Genomic DNA, 21958 nt, shown 5'->3' with positions numbered 1-21958 from the left:
TCCATGGGCTTTTACTTCATGCATCAGTCTCTTGTGCGGCACCTTGTCAAATGCCTTTTGCAAATTTAAATACACAACATCTGCAGGTTCCCCTCTATCTCTGCTGCTTGTTACATCCTCAAAGAATTCGAGCAAGTTTGTCAAACATGATTTACCTTTCATAAAATCATGTCGACTAGGTTTGAATACATTCAGCTATCCTAAATGATTGGCCACAGTAAGACAGTAAAAGGCACTTTACAGGATCAGTATAAAACAAAATGTGACACCGTGTCACAAAAGCATATATTAGGGCAGACAACCAAAACCTTTGGCCAGAGCCGGGTTTTAAGGAGTGCCTTAAATGAGGAAAGTGAGATTGAGAGTTGGAAAGATAGAGGAATGATATTCCAGTGCTTAAACAACTGAAGGCATGGCCGCCAGTTAAAATTGGGAATGCATAAGAGGCCCGAATTGGAGGAATGCAGATACCTTAAGATTACAGATATAGGGAAGGGCAAAGTCATCGCAAGATTTGAAAGCAAGAAAGAGAGCTTTAAAACTGAGATCTTGATTGACTGGAAGCCAATGCAAGTCAGAGAGGAGTGATGGGGAATGGGACTCGCAAGTCCATTGGAGGGTTGTGACATTTGTTAAAGGTATATGAAGACAATTATTGCATTTAAAGAAAGGAGAGCAGTATTTTGACATGCCCAAGGATAAAAGCTGAGCACCTTCAGTCTGTGTGTAATTAGTACCCTGACCTTCTGGGTGCTTGCCATTTTAACACATGATCTTGCTCCCATGCCCACGTGTCTGTCCTTGGCTTGCTGCAATTTTCCAGTGAAGCTCAACGCAAACTGGAGGAACAGCATCTCATCTTCCAGCTAGGCACTTTACAACCTTCCAGTCTCAACATCAAATTCAACAACTTCAGATGATTTTCTCTACCCCACCTTGGCCCCCTTTGTTTTCATTCTATTTTATTTAATTTTTTACTGTTCTCTACCTTTTATTTCTTTATTGTCTTTCTTAATTTTTCTTGCCCCCCACTCTTTCCCCCATTTCCCTTACCTTTTCTCCCCCCCGCTTCCCCTTTTCTAGATTCTCCCTCTGTCCCATTTCTCTCCCTGCCCCCGCCCCCCCCCCCCCCCCCCCCCCCCCCCACCCAAACATCCTCATCTCTCACAGCTTACAGCTTCTCTGCCGTTTGGCCATTCAAACCCTTTATTCTCTCTGTGGACAGCTATTAGCATTCTTTTCCCCTGGTTTCTATGGCTATGACTCATCTTTCATTTCCTCACCCTGCAGTATAAATATCTCCCACTTTCTATACCTTTTAGCTTTGACAAAAGGTCATCTGGACTCGAAACGTCAGCAAGGACAGTCCCAGATGGGACAATCGGACTGAAGAAATAGGACTAATGTACTGATTCTCCAACCTGCATGTGCCATTAGCAAAGGCTCCGCACAGCATTGGAGCTTGCAAAATAATCACATAATTACAGCAACATTTTTTATTTTACTTTATTTGTTGCAAAAGCAGTTCGCCACCACCTCCTCAAGGACAACTAAGGATGGACTTTGTATGCTGCCCTAGCCAGTGACGCCCACATTATGCAAAATGAATTTTTAAGAGATATAATAATGTTAATCATGTTGTATTTTCACAGTTAATTTACAGGTGCGGCATGGTATTTGGTATTCTATCCATAAAATTCAGCAAAGAAATAGATATCTGATGAAAATTGCAAACACAGTTGTGATTGGATAAGTGGCATGAGTGTTTAGGAAAAATATGTGGAAAATCTATTTCCCCCAAGTCTAAAGTGTAAACAGATCACACTGTAAAATTTTGAGCTCACTGATTCTTGGCAGTCTTGCCACTTTTGATTTTTCGATTACTGGTTTGACAAGTGAAGACGTAGCTATTCAAAATCATGTCAAAACAGATTATTGAACCCTGGTACCCTGCAATGGTTAGTACATACTTAAAATATTGTGCACAATTTTGGATAGTGCCTTCTTCAGCAGAATATTAATGTATTGAAGAGATTTCAGAAAGATATAGGAAGGATTATTCTGGGGCAAAAATGTTTAGTTATGAGGATGTGTCAACATTCCTAGGTCGCTGAGCTTCTCCAGCTCTGGCATCTCGCACATCACTGATTTTCATTGTTCAACCATTCACGGCTGTGTCTTCAACTCCCATGTAGATCATACATTCTGGGATTCCCTCCCCAAGTCTCTCCATCTCTCTACCTCCCTTATCTCCTGTAAGATGCTCTGTCAAACCTCCTGATGCCTCCTTATGTGACTTTCTGTTACCATTTGTTTGACCTTGGGATGCTTCGCAATGTTAAATGCAATGGTGTTATTGTTTGGGGAAAGGTAAATGATGGGCTCTCATGTCGTTTCAATGGCTTACTGTCTAGGTTGCTGTTGTCTCATGGATGGCGTTAGCATAAATCTCGATTTGCATTACCGATGCAAGTTCTGCATATGAAGTCAGTGTTGGAGGGATGGATGGTGGCATTGACTTTGTACCACACTCGCTTGTCCTGAGGCACTTGATTCTATTCTCCTGCAGCCACATGTAGGCCAGACAAGATAATGATGACAGGTCAACTAGCACCTCATAGAGGCCCTTATATTCTGTACATGGGACTTTTCTTGAATTTGACGTTCTGCAAAAGTCACATTCACTGTTCCCCATCCTGCACAGGAACCACGTTGTGGTTTCAGGTCCATAGAGGCAATGAGATAAGTGACAATCCAATTAAGAATACCTCTTGCAAGGTATTTGCTTGGTGTTGAAAGAAGTGATATTTCATAATGATTGTCACAGATGGACTTGCTCCCTCTTCATTTGTAGAGATGAGTTATGGAGGCATCCTTGAAGTGTTGGGGCATAGCGCCCTGGCTCTGGATCAGGTAGAAGGGACTTCCTAACACTGCGTACCTGAATACTACAGGTGAGGTTCCTGGCTGTTTGTCCATAGAAAGCTGCTTTATGGCCTCTGCTTGAGACTTCGGAAATGGCATCGTTGCACACTATGGATTTTTGGTTCATGAGATTATCAAAGTGCTCTGCCAATGAGAGAGAATCTCATGCCTGAGGAGCCAGTGCCATCTGCTGAAAGGATGGATGTCACACTATTTGAGGCCAGAGACAGATCACAATGCTTCAGGTCATTTTTATCAGTAGCTATTTGAAGCTAATCAGCCTCATTTCCCATTATCAGTTCTTCACATCGCTTAGATGGACTTTAGAGTGTGCTTTGTGCAATGACATTTGGTGATTTCTTATCAGATACGTAAGATCTGTGAGCATCATGTGTTTCGTCTAGTAGCTTGCTACGTCTTTTGTGTTACCATTCCAGCTGACGTTAAGACTAGACAAGTCAAATCTCAAAGTGAAGCCTAGTTTTGTAGATCCTCATGTTTTATTTCAGAAGCCATGGAGGAAAGTTACTGAATAAATTCACAAGAGTCTGCTGATGAACTTTTAACACGGAGAATAAAACATTTATTGAAAGGAGAAAACTGAAGTTAATTGCACCAGACAAAAAGGTGGGAAAGATCTCAATACAAATGCAAGAAGATGATTCAATTTCCCAATATTCTTAACCCAGCAATATCTTGACAGATGTATAAACCAGTGAAGAGTTACCACTAGCTTATTACAAAGGCTTTTTGTTTGGGATTGGTATGTATGCCAATGGTTTTCTTCTCATGAGTTCTTGAGCATCCACTTGACGCTCCTCATCCAATTTCTATCTCTCTTTGAGACACCCAAAAATCACCACACTTTAAACTCAGTGTTTCAGGAGTAACAAGTCTAACCTCAATGTCAGTAAAACGGGGAGATAATCATCGACTACAGGAAGCGTAGTGGAGGACATGCCCCTATCTACATCAATGGGGATGGAGTGGAAATGGTCAAGAGCTTCACATTTCTAGGTGTCCAGATCACCAACAACCAGCTCTGGTCCCTCCACGCTGACGCCATAGTTAAGGAATACCTCTACTTTCTCAGGAGGCTAAGGAATTTCAGCATGTCCGCTATCACTCTCACCAATTTTTACAGATGCACCATGGAAAGCATCCTTTCCAGATGCATCACAGCTTGGTATGGCTCCTGTTCTGACCAAGACCGCAAGAAACTACGAAGGGTTATGAACGTAGCCCAGCCCATCACTCAAACCAGCCTCCCACACACTGTCTACACTTCCCGCTGCCTCAGAAAAGCAGCCACCATAATCAAGGACCCCACGCACCCTGACATACTCTCTTCCACCTTCTTCTGTCGGGAAAAAGATACAAAAGTCTGAGATAACGTACCAACCGACTCAACAACAGCTTCTTCCCTGCTGCATTAGATTTTTGAATGGACCTAGCTTATATTAAGTTGATCCTTCGCTACACCTTAGCTATGACTGTAACATTACATTCTACACTCTCTCCTTTCCTTCTCCCCTCCACGACGATATGCTTTGCCTGTAAAGCGAGCAAGAAACAATACTTTTTACTGTATACCGATGCATGTGACAATAATAAATCAAATCAAAAACTGATCACATTGCTGAGTCTTACAATTGGCTATTTTGTTAACCACGTCTAGCCTTGTACTTCTCTCAAGGAGTTTAAATCTGCCTTCATTCTCCGACATGCACTGAGCTCTTCTTTGTCTTTTGCTGTGTCTCTGTGTTGCTGGACCACTGTCACTAGGCAACAGCCCAGTTTTTTCTACTTTGTTTTCTCCGCAAATCACTCAACTTTTGAACACTTATTAACCCATCTCTTTAACTTCTTGTGTTGCAAAACCTCATTGAAAAAAACAATCTAGCTTCCTTAACACAAAATGCAGATGTATACATAAAATTCAAGTTAAAAATTATACATTGCTCATCACACATGGTGACTGTTGTCGAACTAGTCCTGGTCTTTCCGTTTAACAAATCCCAAGGAGCTTAGATGCCATGCTGGAAGCTTTTCCCGAGAATTTTCAATGGCAATATTGTCTTCTGGGATATCAGCAATTCCTCTGGCCAGTTTGTGTTCCAATTCTTAACTCCTTAAGAACAAATACATCAAGTTTCCTTTGTGACTTGACTCTGCATGAGAGTGCCTTAGATTTTATTTTCAAGGACACAATACTCCTTACCAGCATTTTGTACTACTAAGAGACTACAAGACTCTGTACAAGACGTTGGTAAGGCCACACTTGGAATACTGTGTGCAATTCTGGTCACCCTATTATAGAAAGGATATTATTAAACTAGAAAGAGTGCAGAAAAGATTTACTAGGATGCTACTGGGACTTGATGGATTGAGTTATAAGGAGAGGCTGAATAGACTGGGACTTTTTTCTCTGGAGCGTAGGAGGCTGAGTGGTGACCTTATAGAAGTCTATAAAATAATGAGAGGCATAGACAAGGTAGATAGTCAATATATTTTCCCAAAGATAGGGGAGTCTAAAACTAGAGGGCATAGGTTTAAGGTGAGAGGGGTGAGATACAAAAGTGTCCAGAGGGGCAATTTTTTCACACAGAGGGTGGTGAGTGTCTGGAACAAGCTGCCAGAGGTAGTAGTAGAGGCGGGTACATTTTTATCTTTTAAAAAGCATTTAGATAGTTACATGGGTACAATGGGTATAGAGGGATATGTGCCAAATGTGGGCAATTGGGATTAGTTTAGGTGTTTTTTTTAAAAAAGGGCGGCATGGACAAGTTGGGCCGAAGGGCCTGTTTCCATGCTGTAAACCTCTATGACTCTATGACTCTAAGAGAGCTCCGGCTTCCTCCCACAGTCCAAAGATGTGTAGGTTAGGTGAATTGGTCATGCTAAATTGCTCCTTAGTGTCAAAAGTTGTGTAGGTTAGGTGAATGTACAAGGTTGTGGGGATAGGGCAAGGTGGATAAGGTGCCGTTTCGGAGAGTCGGTGCAGACTCAATGGGCTGAATGGCCTCCTTCCACTCTATAGGGAGTCTATGGATTTAGCACTAAGTCCAAAATGTTTGTATGTTCCTGTCAGGATTAAAGGCAAAGTAAATAGGAATAAGGAACCTTGGTTCTTGAGGGAAATTGTAACGCTGATTAAGAGGAAGAGAGAGTTGTATGAAATGTACAGGCAGCAAGGAACAGATCAGATGCTCGGGGAGTATAAAAAGTGCAAGAAGCTACTTAAGAGGGAAATCAGGAGGGCTAAAAGAAGACATGAGGTTGCTTTGGCAGACAGAGTGAAGGAAAATCCAAAGAGCTTCTATAGGTATGTTAGGAGCAAAAGGATAGTGAGGGATAAAATTGGTCCTCTTGAAGACCAGAGTGGTAGACCGTGTATGGAACCAAAAGAGATGGGGGAGATACTAAATGGTTTTTTTGCATCCGTATTTACTGAGGAAACGGGCATGGAGTCTACAGAAATAGGGCAAACAGGTAGGGAGGTCATGGAACCTTTACAGATTAAAGGGGAGGAGGTGCTCGCTGTCTTGAGGCAAATCAGAGTGGATAAATCCCCAGGACCAGACAGGGTATTCCCACGGACCTTGAGGGAAGCTAGTGTTGAACTTGCAGGGGCCCTGGCAGACATATTTAAAATGTCAGTATTCACGGGGGAGGTGCCGGATGATTGGAGGGTGGCTCATGTTGTTCCGTTGTTTAAAAAAGGTTCCAAAAGAAATCCGGGAAATTATAGGCCAGTAAGTTTGATGTCGGTGGTGGGCAAGTTATTGGAAGGTGTGATAAGGGATAGGATCTACAAATATTTGGATAGACAGGGACTTATTAGGGAGAGTCAACATGGCTTTGTGCGTAGTAGGTCATGTTTGACCAATCTATTAGAGTTTTTTGAGGAGGTTACCAGGAAAGTGGATGAAGGGAAGGCGGTGGATGTTGTCTACTTGGATTTCAGCAAGGCCTTTGACAAGGTCCCTCATGGGAGGTTAGTTTGGAAGGTTCAGTTGCTAGGTATACATGGGGAGGTAGTAAATTGGATTAGACACTGGCTCAATGGAAGAAGCCAGAGAGTGGTTGTGCAGGATTGCTTCTCTGAGTGGAGGCCTGTGACTAGTGGTGTGCCGCAGGGATTGGTGTTGGGTCCATTGTTGTTTATCATCTATATCAATGATCTGGATGATAATGTGGTAAATTGGATCAGCAAGTTTGCTGATGATACAAAGATTGGAGGTGTAGTGGACAGTGAGGAAGGTTTTCAAAGCTTGCAGAGGGATTTGGACCAACTAGAAAAATGGGCTGAAAAATGGCAAATGGAATTTAACGCAGACAAGTGTGAGATATTGCATATTGGAAAGACAAACCAAAGTAGAATGTACAGGGTAAATGGTAGGACTCTGAAGAGTGCAGTTGAACAGAGGGATCTGGGAATACAGGTACAGAATTCCCTAAAAGTGACGTCACAGGTGGATAGGGTCGTAAAGAGTGCCTTTGGTACATTGGCCTTTATAAATCGGAGTATCGAGTATAAAAGTTGGAGTGTTATGGTAAGGTTATATAAGGCATTGGTGAGGCCAAATTTGGAGTATTGTGTACAGTTTTGGTCTCCTAGTTACAGGAAGGATGTAAATAAGGTTGAAAGAGTGCAGAGAAGGTTCACAAGGATGTTGCCGGGACTTGAGAAGCTGAGTTACAGAGAGAGATTGAATAGGTTGGGACTTTATTCCCTGGAGCGTAGAAGATTGAGGGGAGATTTGATAGAGGTGTATAAGATTTTGATGGGTGTAGATAGAGTGAATGCAAGCAGGCTTTTTCCGCTGAGGCTAGGGGAGAAAAAGACCAGAAGGCATGGGTTAAGGGTGAAAAGAGAAAAGTTTAAAGGGAATATTAGGGGCGGCTTGTTCACGCAAAGAGTGGTGGGAGTGTGGATTGAGCTGCCGGATAAAGTGGTAAATGCACACTTTTAAGATTTCAGAAAAACTTGGACGGGTTCATGGATGAGAGGGATATGGTCCAAGTGCAGGTCAGTGGGACTAGGCAAAAAATGGTTCGGCACAGACAAGAAGGGCCAAAAGGCCTGTTTCTGAGCTGTAATTTTCTATGGTTCTATGGTTCTGAAATTAACATTTGTTGAATGATACATATCCACTTTTCCAATTGCATGGCACCTCTTATCACGTTAAGTGACATGAAAAGTGAATTTTCCAGTGGGAAATTGAACTGTATGTATATGTTCTAGTAATGCACATTTTACACACAGATTTTTGTGATAGTTCATCTTTTATTGCCTAGTCACTGTTGAAGAAGCATGAGCTACAGGTTTAAAATTCCTGTACAGGTCAAGACTTTCTGCTGTTCCATAGCCTCCAGTACACACATACATACACACTTTCTGACACACTCACACACACAGCCAACTATCCACACAAACACACGTACCCATACAAACAGGCCAGAATTTTACCACCTCGCCCGCCCCAGTGTGGAATTCTCCCTTGGCCTCGGGCAGGATTTTACTCACCTTGCCCAAGCGAGGTCGTAAAATTCCAAGCAAACTCTCTCAGACAGACCCACACACTCTCTAACACATCCACGCACACAGCCAACTACCTGAAATAACTCCACAGAAGCCATGTTCCCTTCACCAGATTCCCTTTATTTACAAACTCTATTCCACTCCTACAATGCTTCAGGTACACAATCAGACTAAGGAGTGCCAGTAGACCTGACACTCCCATTTTTATATGCAGCTGAGGCTTCCTGATTGGGCAGGCAATTATGACCTCAATTAGGGACATCTTTTTGTGAAGCCTACTGCACCAGGTATTCCCAGCCAGTCTCCGAGCCAAGTACTAACCAGGCCTGAGTCTGCTTAGCTTCCGAGATCAGACGAGATCTGGTGTTTTTTTTTCAGACTTGTATGACCGTAAGCGACCTCAATCAGGGAGGTCCAAAAGCCAAACTGATGTGCTGCGTTGAAGCCATTCCACTACCCACATACTAGCCCAAACACACACTTATAATACACACGTAAGTGTTCCCCAGTATCTGCTTACTACACTCATTAAAAGGTCAAAATGGTCAAAAGCCAAAGGGCGTCTCAAACCTTTGGCCCACAGCTTTTCACCTAATAGGTGGTGGATCAGGGCAGTCTGTGCTAAGATGCGCTTGTAGGCACCAGCATCCTACACTGACCATATTAATGTCCCCGTTACTACAATTACCGACAGGCTGGGGGTTCCAGTCCATCACTGCCACTGATGGATCGGCCTCCATGGAATTTTCAGAACCGTGTCTTTAACTTAATCAACAAATTAAGAACTAATCTTAAATCCATGAACAAACACAACCCTCCGGAGAAATAAAAAAAGATCAACACAAAAGCCTGTACAACAAAAGAACTATATTACAGTTACTCAATTAACAGTTCAGAATTCATCGATGAGTTCAAACAGTTACACCACGCAATTACAGAGTGCAACAAAGGAGATATTTCTGCTGACAAAATCAAAATTAACATCTCACAAGACTAAAATACATTTTGCTTTCAAATAGGTTTTAAAGCAGTAAGACACATACACTTACTTGTATTCACCCCATCCAAAAACTCTAATGAGTCAGACAAATCTGAAATGAACTCATGGTTCATGAGACTACAGGAATTGCAGTTTTCACAGGCTCATATTGTTTCCGAGGGTTACTTCACTTGGCAGTGGGAATTAAGTGTAAAAATGCATTAAGTTAACATTGGCTGTGAACAGACTTTCACCAGTTCCAATGCTGTTGCAGCATTCATTCATCGCCACTGTGCTTGTGACAGATAGATTAAATATTACAGTGTATAGAAAGAAGATGAATATGACTTGTGCATCATGTTTACAGTAAAATAAAACTTACAGCATTAACCTAATCCTATTTCAAGATGATTTTAGATAAACAGGTTGAGGATCCTTCATCCGTAAATCTGAAAACTGAACACATCTGAAAGTGATACAATTTTTGAACCTCATGTGTGGGATGTCCCAGACTTAAGCCAACTGCACCCGACCTTTAGCATGGGATGTATATGACTTGAGGCAACATGTCCCGAGCCAACACAATAACATCATAGACCATAAGATATAGTAGCAGAATTCAGCCATTTGGCCTATCGAGTCTTCTCCACCATTCAATCATGGCTGATATGATTCTCATCCCCATTCTCCTACCTTCTCCCCGTAACCCTTGATCCCCTTATTGATCAAGAACCTATCTATCTCTGTCTTAAAGACGCTCACTGACCTGGCATCAACAGCCCTCTGTGGCAATGAGCTCCACAGATTCACCACCCTCTGGCTGAAGAAATTCCTCTACACCCCAGTTTTAAAGGAGCGTCCCTTCACTCTGAGGTTGTGCCCTCGAGTTCGAGTCTCTCCCTCTAGTGGAAACATCCTCTCCATGTCCAGTCTATATAGGCCTCTCAGTATTCTGTAAGTTTCAATTAGATCCCCCCTCATCCTTCTAAACTCCATCGAGTATAGGTCCAGACTCCTCAACCGCTCCTCGTGTGACAAACCCTTCATTCCGGGGATCATTCTTGTGAACCTCCTCTGGACCCTTCCCAAGGCCAGCACATCCTTCCTTAGGAATGGGGCCCAAAACTGCTCACAATATTCCAAATGGGGTCTGACCAGAGCCTTATACAGCCTTAGGAATACATTACTGCTCTTGTATTCTAGTAACACATCTGACACAACCTGAACCAACTGCAGTGACCTTTAGCACGGAACATCGATGACCTGAGGAGGCAACGCGACCCGAGCCAACACAACATGAGTTAACTACACCTGACCTTTAGAGTGGGAAGTCCATGAAGCTGACACAAACAGAGCCAACATGAACCTGACCGACGACACCTGGCTTTAGCCTGGGAAGTCTACTTGTTTGCGCTTCATGTGAATCTTGTCAGCCGTACCTGACCTTTAGTGCGGGAAGTCTAGTTAATGGAAATTCCTGTCTCTATTATTCAGCGGTACATCTTACTTTTCTGGAGATTTTATTTACTTTAGACTACAGCTATTCTAGGCTATGACCCATTGTAATGTAAGTTAGTCTAGTCCTATATAAGGTATCTGAAAACTAAAACGATCTGAAAGCCGAAATCAGTGATCAGCCCCACGCTATTCAGATAATGGATACTCCACCTGTACTAACAATATTTTAATTTCTTACTCATTTTTCGATGCTGCTCATTTGCTCATGGGTGACTCTTTGCATTGGCATTATACAGATGAGCTTGAGCAGAAACCAGAGAGAAAATACTTTCCAAAACCTGGGGGTGGTATGGTTTTGGGCACAAGTGAATGTTAGGTGTGCAGGTGAGTTGGATTGGCCATGTTAAATTGTCCCTTAGTGTCCAAAGAGGCGCAAGTTAGGTGGATTGGTCATGCTAAATTGTCCCTTAGTGTCCAAAGATGCACAGGTTAGGTGGATTGGTCATGCTAAATTGTCCCTTAGTGTCCAAAGATGCGCAAGTTAGGTGGATTGGCTATGGTGAATTGCTCTTTAGTGTCCCAGGATGTATAGGTTAGGTGGATTGGCCATGGCAAATGTGTGGGGGATAGAATGGAGGGTGGATTGCTCTTTTGGAGAGTCAGTGGAGACCTGATGGGCCAAATGGCCTCGTTCTGCACTATTGGGATTCTATGATTTCTCTCTTGGATTCTGCTTTCAGACCTACTGAGTGTTTCCCAGCATTTCTGCTTTTATATCAATTTCTTTTTACTTCTATTGTTATTTTGATGAAATAATTGCTTGACGCTGGCTTTCTTCTGCAATGCGTTTCCTCCCTCATGTTGGAGAGAAGTTAGTTATTTCTTAATTGGTTGGAATATTCAACACAGTTGGCTATTTTATGTTTGGAGAATGCTGTGGACAATTCAAAGACTGATGGTCAATCTTTAACTTCTTCTCTTCAACTGCGCATCAGAGAATAGTCTTAGAGAATTATCTTTCATGGCCAAGATTTATTAGATGACTAGAGTTCAGCTTAATCTGCTGTGCCTTATATTAGCCAGTCTAAAGAATATTAACAAACTAAACCAACCACAGCAGGAATGCTTCAAGAATATTAAACAACCTGTTCTTTGAGTCGTCAAATATTAAATTGAGAACAAATTTGTGTGAACAATCACACTTTATTAACACATCCTTGGAAAACTGATTGATTCTAATATAAGACTAAGCATGCACAGTCCACAAAATATTCAGATAGATATTAACAGATATAATTTCAATCATTAAAGACTTAAACATAGTTTAGGTGTCAGGTTTTCATGGAGGGAGCAGGTAGGTTTAGTTGGGAAACATCCCAATCCAGCAGCTCTGTTTCTCCTAGAAGGGCCCATTACCATTCTATTTTTGCTCCAGGGAGGTAGAGCTGGGATGCAGTTGTAATCATGGCCTGTGGAGGCAGGCCCAAGGTATCAATGGAGGTGGGTGATAGTGAGGCTGGCATGCTGAAACGCCCACCTCCATTTACAGGGCATTGGCCCAAGTTTAAGGAATAATTTCAGGTCCTTGAACTCTAACTCCCAACCCTCACCCACCTCTTATGCCCCCTCATGTTCCCATTGCCTCCATAACCCCATGCCCCCTCAATTCTACCTCCAAGTGCCCTACATTTTACCCATCCTTCCTCCGTGGCCTCAGTGTACTCTCCATAGCTACCCAACCAGTATCGACCGTGGACAATAGAGAAGAAAAAAATTCAAGTTTTATCAATCTAATGGAATTTTCATTCAAACACTTCATTGTGAAATATATTTGCATTCCTAAAATCCATTCAAAACAAAATAAATCCCTTCAAATGGTTAATTATTGTAAAACAAACACATATCTATTTCACTTCCCACATCAAAGACAGATATTCATTTAATGACCTCTTCAAACTATCAGTCACAATGTGAATGCAGACCCCTACTGAGATTTGTGATTCTGGACATTCTGAAACTCAGCCAAGTATTCATAATAAGCTTAGCTGTAATAACAACCATTGAAAAATCTAAAGAATAGAATCAATTGAAATTGCAAAAACATATGGCTAATGTTTTTCTCTAAACCAGGCCAGATAGCTTATCAGTCAATTTATTCGAACAGCAAGTATGTGCTTTTTCTCTTTACTTTTTTGTACTCTACTTTAAAGCTGTAGACTGTTCTTTTTTTTAATTTAAAGGGCTGGGGGTTTAAATTACTCAGATCATGTCATTTAAACAAACCTTAAATCCACCCTTCAAAAGCCTTTATGTCTCCTCCATAAAATTGTGGTTCTCACACTGTTGGTTAAAGTGATTAGAGCAATGAAGATGAATCTGTTTGTACTCAGCAGTCAGGTTAAGTAAGTGTGCTGAGTTCAGATTGTGATCCATACTCCTTCCACTGACAGCAGAAATTAGGATCTGACCAGACATGGAGGTGGGCCTTCTCCAACTGGGTCCTGTCCGCCATTTTGAAAGTCTCCTAAGTCTTCTCAACTCATTGAAGAGCCACGTCCAAGTCAATTACAATAACTCAACATTAGCTGGAAGCTATTTAATAAATGTAGGATGGAAATTTCTAGTCATTGACATGTGAGGACAGAGAATTTGGCACTCAGGCAAATCTCTGTTCACTGCAGTGGGGCAAGAAAACCTCACCAGCATGAACAGCCAGAAAATCCCTCCCATCATGGGAGGCACAGTGGCACAGCGGTTAGCACTGCTGCCTCACAGTGCCAGGGACCCGGATTCAATTCTGGCCTCGGGTCACCGTCTGTGTGGAGTTTGCACACTCTCCCTGTGTCTGCGTGGGTTTCCTCCGGGTGCTCCAGTTTCCTCCCACAGTCCAAAGATGTGCGGGTTAGGTTAATTGGCCTTGCTAAATTAACCCAAGTGTCAGGGGATTAACAGACAGGGTAAATATGTGGGGTTACGGGAATAGAGCCTGGGTGGGATTGTGGTCTTTGCAGGCTTGATGGGCTGAATGGCCTCCTTCTGCCCTGTAGGGATTCTATGAACTCTATGAGTAATGTCAAAGGTTAATTCAAGAATTCCATAAGACTTTTTTTTTAACAGTTAGACTCCCTGGGCAACAATTCTAGGCAACAATTCTGTCCATGCAATTTTTAAATCAATGCTGAATTATTACTGATCAGCTACAAGCAATGATTCTGCCTGTCTGTTCTTCTTTCCTTTCTTCCCACCCTTCAATTTTGGAAAGAAAAGGGAGGCTTGAGGTGGTGCAGCACTTTGCAAGGAACTGGGGAGTAGAGGGTTGTTATTTTGAACCGGGCCATGACAAAGGCAGTTTTGATAGGGAGGGGAAGCAGTAACTGAGGAGGGAGTCATTTTCAAATTAACACTCATTTTAAAGCTATCAGCAAATGTATTGCATAAAAAGCCCTGGGAAATCATGGCTGGCAGTAGCAATCAGCAATTTTCATGAAATTCAGGTGCTTAATGAGGCTCTCAAACATATTCTGTGAGAAGATTCTCAATCCATTAACATTCCCATCGGAAACCTGCAATCCTTAAGTATTGGGTAAGGAACAAGCCCATATCTGCTTGTTTGATATCCTTATCTCCATTCCCCTATCTACATCTGTATAATCAGTGCAGAACATTTACTTTATATTTCTATGCAAGATAGCAAATAACACATTGTATGTTGTGTGTTCCAGGTTTGAGATAAAGCTGATAAGCAGATCAAGCTTTGCTTTCATAATTTACATTCAGCTCAACTTTTCAGTGTCTTGCTGCTTTAACACATCCCAGTCTGTCTGGGAAGCTTCTATATATCTTTCCTTTACTTCATGTCATTTAAAGTCTCCTTCGACTGATCAAAGACAAAAATACAATTAGACAGTGAGATAGAGACACAATTGAATATTTCCGATAGTAAACAAACTGGGTGTTCTGTTTCAAGTTGAGTTTTGGATCAGTGTTATTCTCCAAGCACAAACCTGGGACAGCAAATAATTGGCTGAATTTTGTGCTCTGGAGAGCATGACTGGAGGGGATTGCAGGCAATGTAAAATTCAACATCATGGTCGCAGTACTGTGCCAATGTCACATACTCAACTGCACTCACCCTGCAGGTATTTTACTTGTGATGGGTGTGATGACTATAATCAGGCAATTGAGGTTGGCCTGTTAAGCATATGCACTCTCTGATTAAGGGCCAAATTGATGGGCCAATCAGGGAGCCCCTTGCTTTGTACTTAACCAAGAGTGTCAGTTCCTCTGGCATGCCTAGTGTAGGCTGTTAACGAAAGCATTCTGTATGCTGTTGTCAGACTTGCAAATAAAGGGATTTTGGTGAAAGGACTTCTGCCCCCGAGGACTTATTACAGTGGGAGAAGTGTCAGTGGTCCAGTCACCCGTGGGTGATTTGCAGCCCTCAGGTGGCCAATAACGACCACTTTGGAGCTCTTCCCACTGCAGCAAATTTTCCCACAACAAGAGGCAAGTGTCCAAGTTGCCCAGTAAAAGTTGGTGGCTTTGTGGTTGGACTGGACCAGGCAGAGGAGTGCCTCCCATTTGGGCACCCTGTGCCCATTGGAGACCCCCCCCCCCTCCCCCAGGGTTTCAGCAGCCCACCTTTCCACTGTTCCCTGCTCTATCCATCCCAGTCGCCCCATCCTGCCAGCCAGTTCTTGGCAGACAGGATTAAGGAGAACCCTAAGGCATTTTATTCATATGTTAGGAACAAAAGAGATGTCAGGGAAAAAGTCGGACCTCTCGGGGACAAAGGAGGGGAATTATGCTTCGAACCCAAGGGAATAGGGGAGATCCTAAATGAATACTTTGCATTGGTATTCACAAAGGAGAGGGACTTGTTGACTGGGAGTGTCTCAGAGGGAGGTGTTGACCTGTTAGAGAGAATCTCTATAACAAGGGAGGAAGTGTTAGGTCTTTTAGGTAACATTAAAACTGACAAATCCCCAAGTCCTGATAGCATTTATCCTAGACTGCTCAGGGAGACAAGAGATGTAATTGCTGGGCCTCTGACGGAAATCTTTGTCTCTTCATTGGCCACAGGTGAGGTCCCTGAGGATTGGAGCATAGTGAATGTGGTACCGTTATTTAAGAAGGGTAGCAGGGATGACACGGGTTATTAGAGGCCGGTGAGCTTGACGTCCGTGGTAAGGAAGTTGTTGGAGAGGATTCTTAGAGACAGGATGTTTGTGCATTTAGAATGGAACAATCTCATTAGTGACAGACAGCATGGTTTTGTAAGAGGGAGGTCGTGCCTTACAAATTTGGTGCAGTTTTTTGAGGAAGTGATAAAAACGGTTGACGAAGGAAGGGCCGTGGATGACGTCTATATGGATTTCAGTATGGCATTTGACAAAGTCCCTCATGGCAGGTTGGTTAAGAAGGTTAAGACTCATGGGATACAAGGAGAGGTGGCTAGATGGGTAGAAAATTGGCTTGGCCACAGGAGACAGAGGGTAGCAGTCGAAGGGTCTTTTTCTGGCTGGAGGTCTGTGACCAGTGGTGTTCCGCAGGGCTCTGTACTGGGACCTCTGCTATTTGTGATATATATAAATGATTTGGAAGAAGGTATAACTGGTGTTATCAGCAAGTTTGCGGATTTCACGAAGATGGCTGGACTTGCAGACAGCAATGAACATTGTCGGACAATACAGCAGGATATAGATAGGCTGGCAAATTGGGCAGAGAAATGGCAGATGGAATTTAATCAAGATAAATGCGAAGTGATGCATTTTGGAAGAACTAATGTAGGGGGGAGTTATACAATAAATGGCAGAGCCATCAAGAGTATAGAAACACAGAGGGACCAAGGTGTGCAAGTCCACAAATCCTTGAAGGTGGCAGCACAGGTGGAGAAGATGGTGAAGAAGGCATATGGTATGCTTGCCTTTATAGGACGGGGTATAGCGTATAAAAGCTGGAGTCTGATGTTGCAGCTGTATAGAATGCTGGTTAGGCCACATTTGGAGTACTGTGTCCAGTTCTGGTCGCTGCACTACCAGAAGGACGTGGAGGCTTTAGAGAGAGTGCAGAGAAGGTATACCAGGATGTTGCCTGGTGTGAAGGGTATTAGCTATGAGGAGAGAGTGGGCAAACTGGGCTTGTTCTCCCTGGAAAGACGGAGAATGAGGGGAGACCTAATAGAGGTGTACAAAATTATGAAGGGTCTAGATGGGGTGAACAGTGGGAAGCTTTTTCCCAGGTCGGAGGTGACGATCACGAGGGATCATGGGCTCAAGGTGAGAGGGGTGAGGTATAACTCAGATATCAGAGGGGCGTTTTTTACACAGAGAGTGGTAGGGGCCTGGAATGCGCTGCCAAGTAGGGTGGTGGAGGCAGACATGCTGGCATTGTTTAAGACTTACCTGGATAGTCACATGAGCACGGTAGCACAGTGGTTAGCACTGCTGCTTCACAGCTCCAGGGACCTGGGTTCGATTCCCGGCTTGGGTCACTGTCTGTGTGGAGTTTGCTCATTCTCCTCGTGTCTGCGTGGATTTCCTCCGGGTGCTCCAGTTTCCTCCCACAGTCCAAAGATGTGCGGGTTAGGTTGATTGGCCAGGTTTAAAATTGCCCCTTAGAGTCCTGAGATGCGTAGGTTAGAGGGATTAGCGGGTAAATATGTGGGGGTAGGGCCTGGGTGGGATTGTGGTCGGTGCAGACTCGATGGGCCAAATGGCGGCCTCCTGCACTGTAGGGTTTCTATGTTTCTATGATTCTAGCATTCTGGGAATGGAGGGATGCAAATGAATGGTCTAGTTGGACCAAGGAGCGGCACAGGCTTGAAGGGCCGAAGGGCCTGTTTCCTGTGCTGTACTGTTCTTTGTTCTTTGAGTCCAGTGAGATCCTGGACTCACCTTGTTCTAGGCTCCTGGCACTTCTTTTGCAAGATACTCAATGTAGTTCCATTAGTGGCCACTGTTCCTGGTAACACTGCTGGGACAAAGGATTTGCTGGGCATTTGATAGGCCAGCCAGGAAATGGGACTCCCTCTCAGCTCAAACCAATTAAAGCCTGAAGGCGATGAAAGAGATTTAGAGAGATATGGTCAAGCAGAAGTGGGTCCCCTCTGATTTTCACAATGGGAAGCAGAACCTGTAAAAAATTCAGTCCTATAACTCTCTCTACATTATTGAACTTGAAAGATGTTATCACTGTCAATCAAACAGAAACAGGGAATGCATAGCCTTGTCTCAAGCACCTTCCGTTCATTCCTAATAACATTGCTTAAGCATATCTCCATTGACCTCAGTCCTCCCACAGTACAAGGATGTGCAGGTTGGGTGAATTGGCCGTGGTAAATGCACAGGGTTACGGGGATAGGGCCGGGGGGTGGGCTTGGGTAAGATGCTCTTTCGGAATGCCGGTGCAGACTCGATGGGCCGAATGGCCTCCTTCTGGCACTGTAGCGATTCTATGACCATAGTGTTATTTTTTCCTCTGTTTTACATATCAGCCTCATGAATGAAAGAGTGAATTTGATTGCCAATTCAGTCGATTTGCACTCTAAACCAGAAGGACAAGACTTTAAACCTATCTTGCAGGGTCAAGGATGAGAGTGGAACTAATTATTGGGATACATTTTAAAGTTGCTGTGACCAGAACAGATGCTTTTTTTTCTGAAATCCATTTCTTTGAATGTGAACTAAACTTCTCAAAAGTGTTTCATATGAATCTTTATTTTGAAATACAAGGAAAATAAATGAGCAAACGTGCATGAGTAAAATATTGGAATGCTTTTTATTTTACTCTTGCCAAGGCATGTGATGGAAATGTTGAAGATTTAATTCCAAACTGTTAGTAGGTTTACTCAGCAACTTTGGTCTATTAGACCTTCTATGCCCTTTAGGATTAGACAGAGTAGATTAAGGAAGAATGTTCCTGATGGTGGGGCAGTCCCGAGCTACCAATTACAATTTGAGAGATACCTTTTAGAACTGAGGTGAGGAGAAGTTTCTTCACCCAGAGGGTGTTGAGTGAGTGGAATTCACTACCACAGAAAGTAGTTGAGGCCAAAACATTGTCTGATTTCAAGAAGAAATTAGATACGCTCTGGGGGCTAAATGGATCAAGGGATATGAGGGGAAGGGGTGATCAGGATATTGAATTTGATGATCAGCCATGACCATGACCATAGGAGCAGGTTTGAAGGGCCGAATGGCCTACTCCTGCTTCCAGTTTCTATGTTTCTATGTTAACTTTCTTTTGCATCCATGATTGTCTGTATCAAAACATATTTTTTTTGCAGTTTGGTAATGCAAACCACAGTGTTGCACATGCAAAGTAGCCTGGCAGAGATTTTTTAGCATGCACACTGATTGATTTTCTTTCTGTTAAGTCTCAAGTCCCTTTTGGCAGCTATCAAGATTAAGCTGATGCAAAGAAACTAAGGCAGGAATATGCACAAAACTGCCTCATTAATGTGCAAAAGTTTCAGTTTTGGTAAAGGAGAGAATCTGACTTTTAACCCATTTAGTCCCTGCTACAATTCAGTCAGAATTTTACTTAGATCAGGCAGATACTAACCCAAAAGCACGTGACATTGCATGGGAAGACATCAGACATGCACACTCTGTCATAGAGAACAAAGAAGAACAACAAAGAAAGGTACAGCATAGGAACAGGCTCTTGGGCCTCCAAGCCCATGCCGATCATGATGCCCTAACTACACTAAAAAAACCTTCCGACCTTACTCGGCCCATATCCCTCTATTCCCTCCCTATTCATGTATCCTCCAGGTGCCTCTTAAGTGTTGCTAATGTGCTTGCTTTCACCACCTCCTCTGGCAGCGCGGTCCAGGCACCCACCACTCTCTATGTGAAAAACTTCCCCTGCATATCTCCCTTAAGCTTTCCCCCTCTCATCTTGAACCTGTGCCCCCTTGTAATTGACACTTCCACCCTGGGAAAAAGCCTCTGACTATCCACCCTGTCTACGTCTCCCATAATTTTGTAGACCTCTATCAGGTCTCGCCCTCAGCCTCCATCTTTCCAGTGAAAACAATCCTAGTTTATTCAACCTCTTCTCATAGTCAAAGTCATAGTCATCATTGAGATTGCATGCAGCATTATGTTCCGAGGGTGCACATGGGAGCCTGAAGTGCACCCACCGACAATTAAGAGGACAATTAAGCACATTAATGAGAAAATTGATGGTGATTTTACGTGGCTCATCCTCTTTTATGGTTGACGGAGAAGCCAAGAGTCTGGGCGGTCTTTCCATTTTTGCAACAAACAGATTCTAGGTAAAATGTCTGGGGTAATATAAAATAAAAGCAGATGTTTGAGAGCTGAGGTGTTGTGAGGTCTACTGTTAAGTGCTTGATTTTGCAGCATTGACACAGTTTGCAGCATTGCTTAGAGCTTATTTCATTGTGACCGTACCACAGCTCCCTGAGGAAGCACCAAGGCATCTGTCAGTCTTTCGGGAGCTCACAGGAATCACCCGCCAGCTTGTTGTCCACCCCCTTCCTTCCCCCGTCTTGGCAGCGCTGAACCTTTATCAACACATGTTCCACGTTAATTGGCCAGTCAGTGTGAAATCGCGGCTGGGGTCCAATTGCGGCCGGAAGTGCATATCGCTTTGGCTTCTGTGCCCGACGGTCACATCGTCCCAGTGAGTGTAAGACTCAGGCCGTCATGTTTGGAGCTTAATGTTGGCCTAATTTCCTGAATGATGGGTGGGATTTTCCGATCCCGCTCAGCACAGGAAACGTAACAGGCTGGACAGAAGACTCGGTGGGCCATTTAAAGGTCCATTGACTTTCGGTGGGAATTTCCGGTCTTGGGGCGTGTGTGGCCAGAAAATCCTGCCCAATATCTCTGGCCTTTCTAGTCCCATCATCCCCCCTCAACTTCTTCAAAAGGGACTCAATCCCATGCCTCCCATAATTTTGTAGACCTCTATCAGGTCTCCCCTCAGCCTCCACCTTTCCAGTGAAAACAATCCTAGTTCATTCAACCTCTTCTCATAGTCAAAGTCATAGTCATCATTGAGATTGCATGCAGCATTATGTTCAGAGGGTGCACATGGGAGCCTGAAGTGCACCCACCGACAATTAAGACGACAATTCAGCACATTAATGAGAAAATTGATGGCGATTTTATGTGCAAACATGGTTCAATTGGTAATAACTTCTCTCGCCTTGTTTTTCACTACCATTCTTTTCCCAGAATCACAGTGTGATGTTAGTGTACCTTTAAGGGTTTTTTAAAATTCATGCTCACAGCCTTAGGTGATGTCATTGTTGGAGGAGAAACAAACTGAGGGCAGGTCGGGTGATAAGGATTGATTGTCAATTTTCAGTTTGGAGCTGCAGGCTTGATTGAGTTTTAGAAGGGACAGCAAGCTAAAAAGAAGTGTTTTCCCTCTCTCCCTGTTGCTTTGGAAATTCTGTTGGTTTCCTGAAGGGTGAAAATCTGCTGTTGTTGGGGGCTGGACCAGAGTCTCTCTGGTGCTTTGGGAAGCTGTCTTGTCTTCAAACTGTTTGGAGTGAATCCAGAGAACTGCAGATTTCAACCAAGGGACTCAAATTTCCATTATCACGTGAGCAGTAGACTGGGCTCTGTTAAACCCGTGAAAAGTGTTTTTCTTGTCTATGGGTTTTAGTTTTAATTGGAACACATTAGAGATATTCAGTAAGGATTATACATTATAGTGGTTGTCTTGTTTCTTGTTAGTAATTGATAAACATTCTTGCTCATTTTCTTACTATACATGTTAACTATATTCTTACATAAGCTTTGTTTGATAAAAGCTCTCTTGTGGGTCTTTGAATCACACCTGAAGTGGAACATATCATGCTTACCCTAGCCAAATTCAAGATGCAAAATTTATGATTCAGGCAGACTTCATAAAACACTTTGGAGTTTCAAACCTCAACTATAACAACAGACATGATGCTAAATCTCTTTTGAACTTATTCTGCCACTTCACGCGCTCTCCCTGCTAACTGGTAGCACAATATTCAGAACTCATGGACTCATGTTCAGCTTGACATGCCTCCTTAAATT

General features: G+C 43.2%; 1 pseudogene; it reads right to left on the bottom strand.

Moving 5' to 3' along the window:
• Positions 1-8742: 8742 nt before the first annotated feature.
• Positions 8743-8866, bottom strand: LOC144504196 (5S ribosomal RNA; annotated as a pseudogene).
• Positions 8867-21958: the final 13092 nt, after the last annotated feature.

This window comes from Mustelus asterias, chromosome 14 (assembly GCF_964213995.1).
Source record: "Mustelus asterias chromosome 14, sMusAst1.hap1.1, whole genome shotgun sequence".
In the NCBI taxonomy this organism is placed as follows: domain Eukaryota; kingdom Metazoa; phylum Chordata; class Chondrichthyes; order Carcharhiniformes; family Triakidae; genus Mustelus; species Mustelus asterias.
This window is presented reverse-complemented; position numbering and strand designations above follow the sequence as displayed.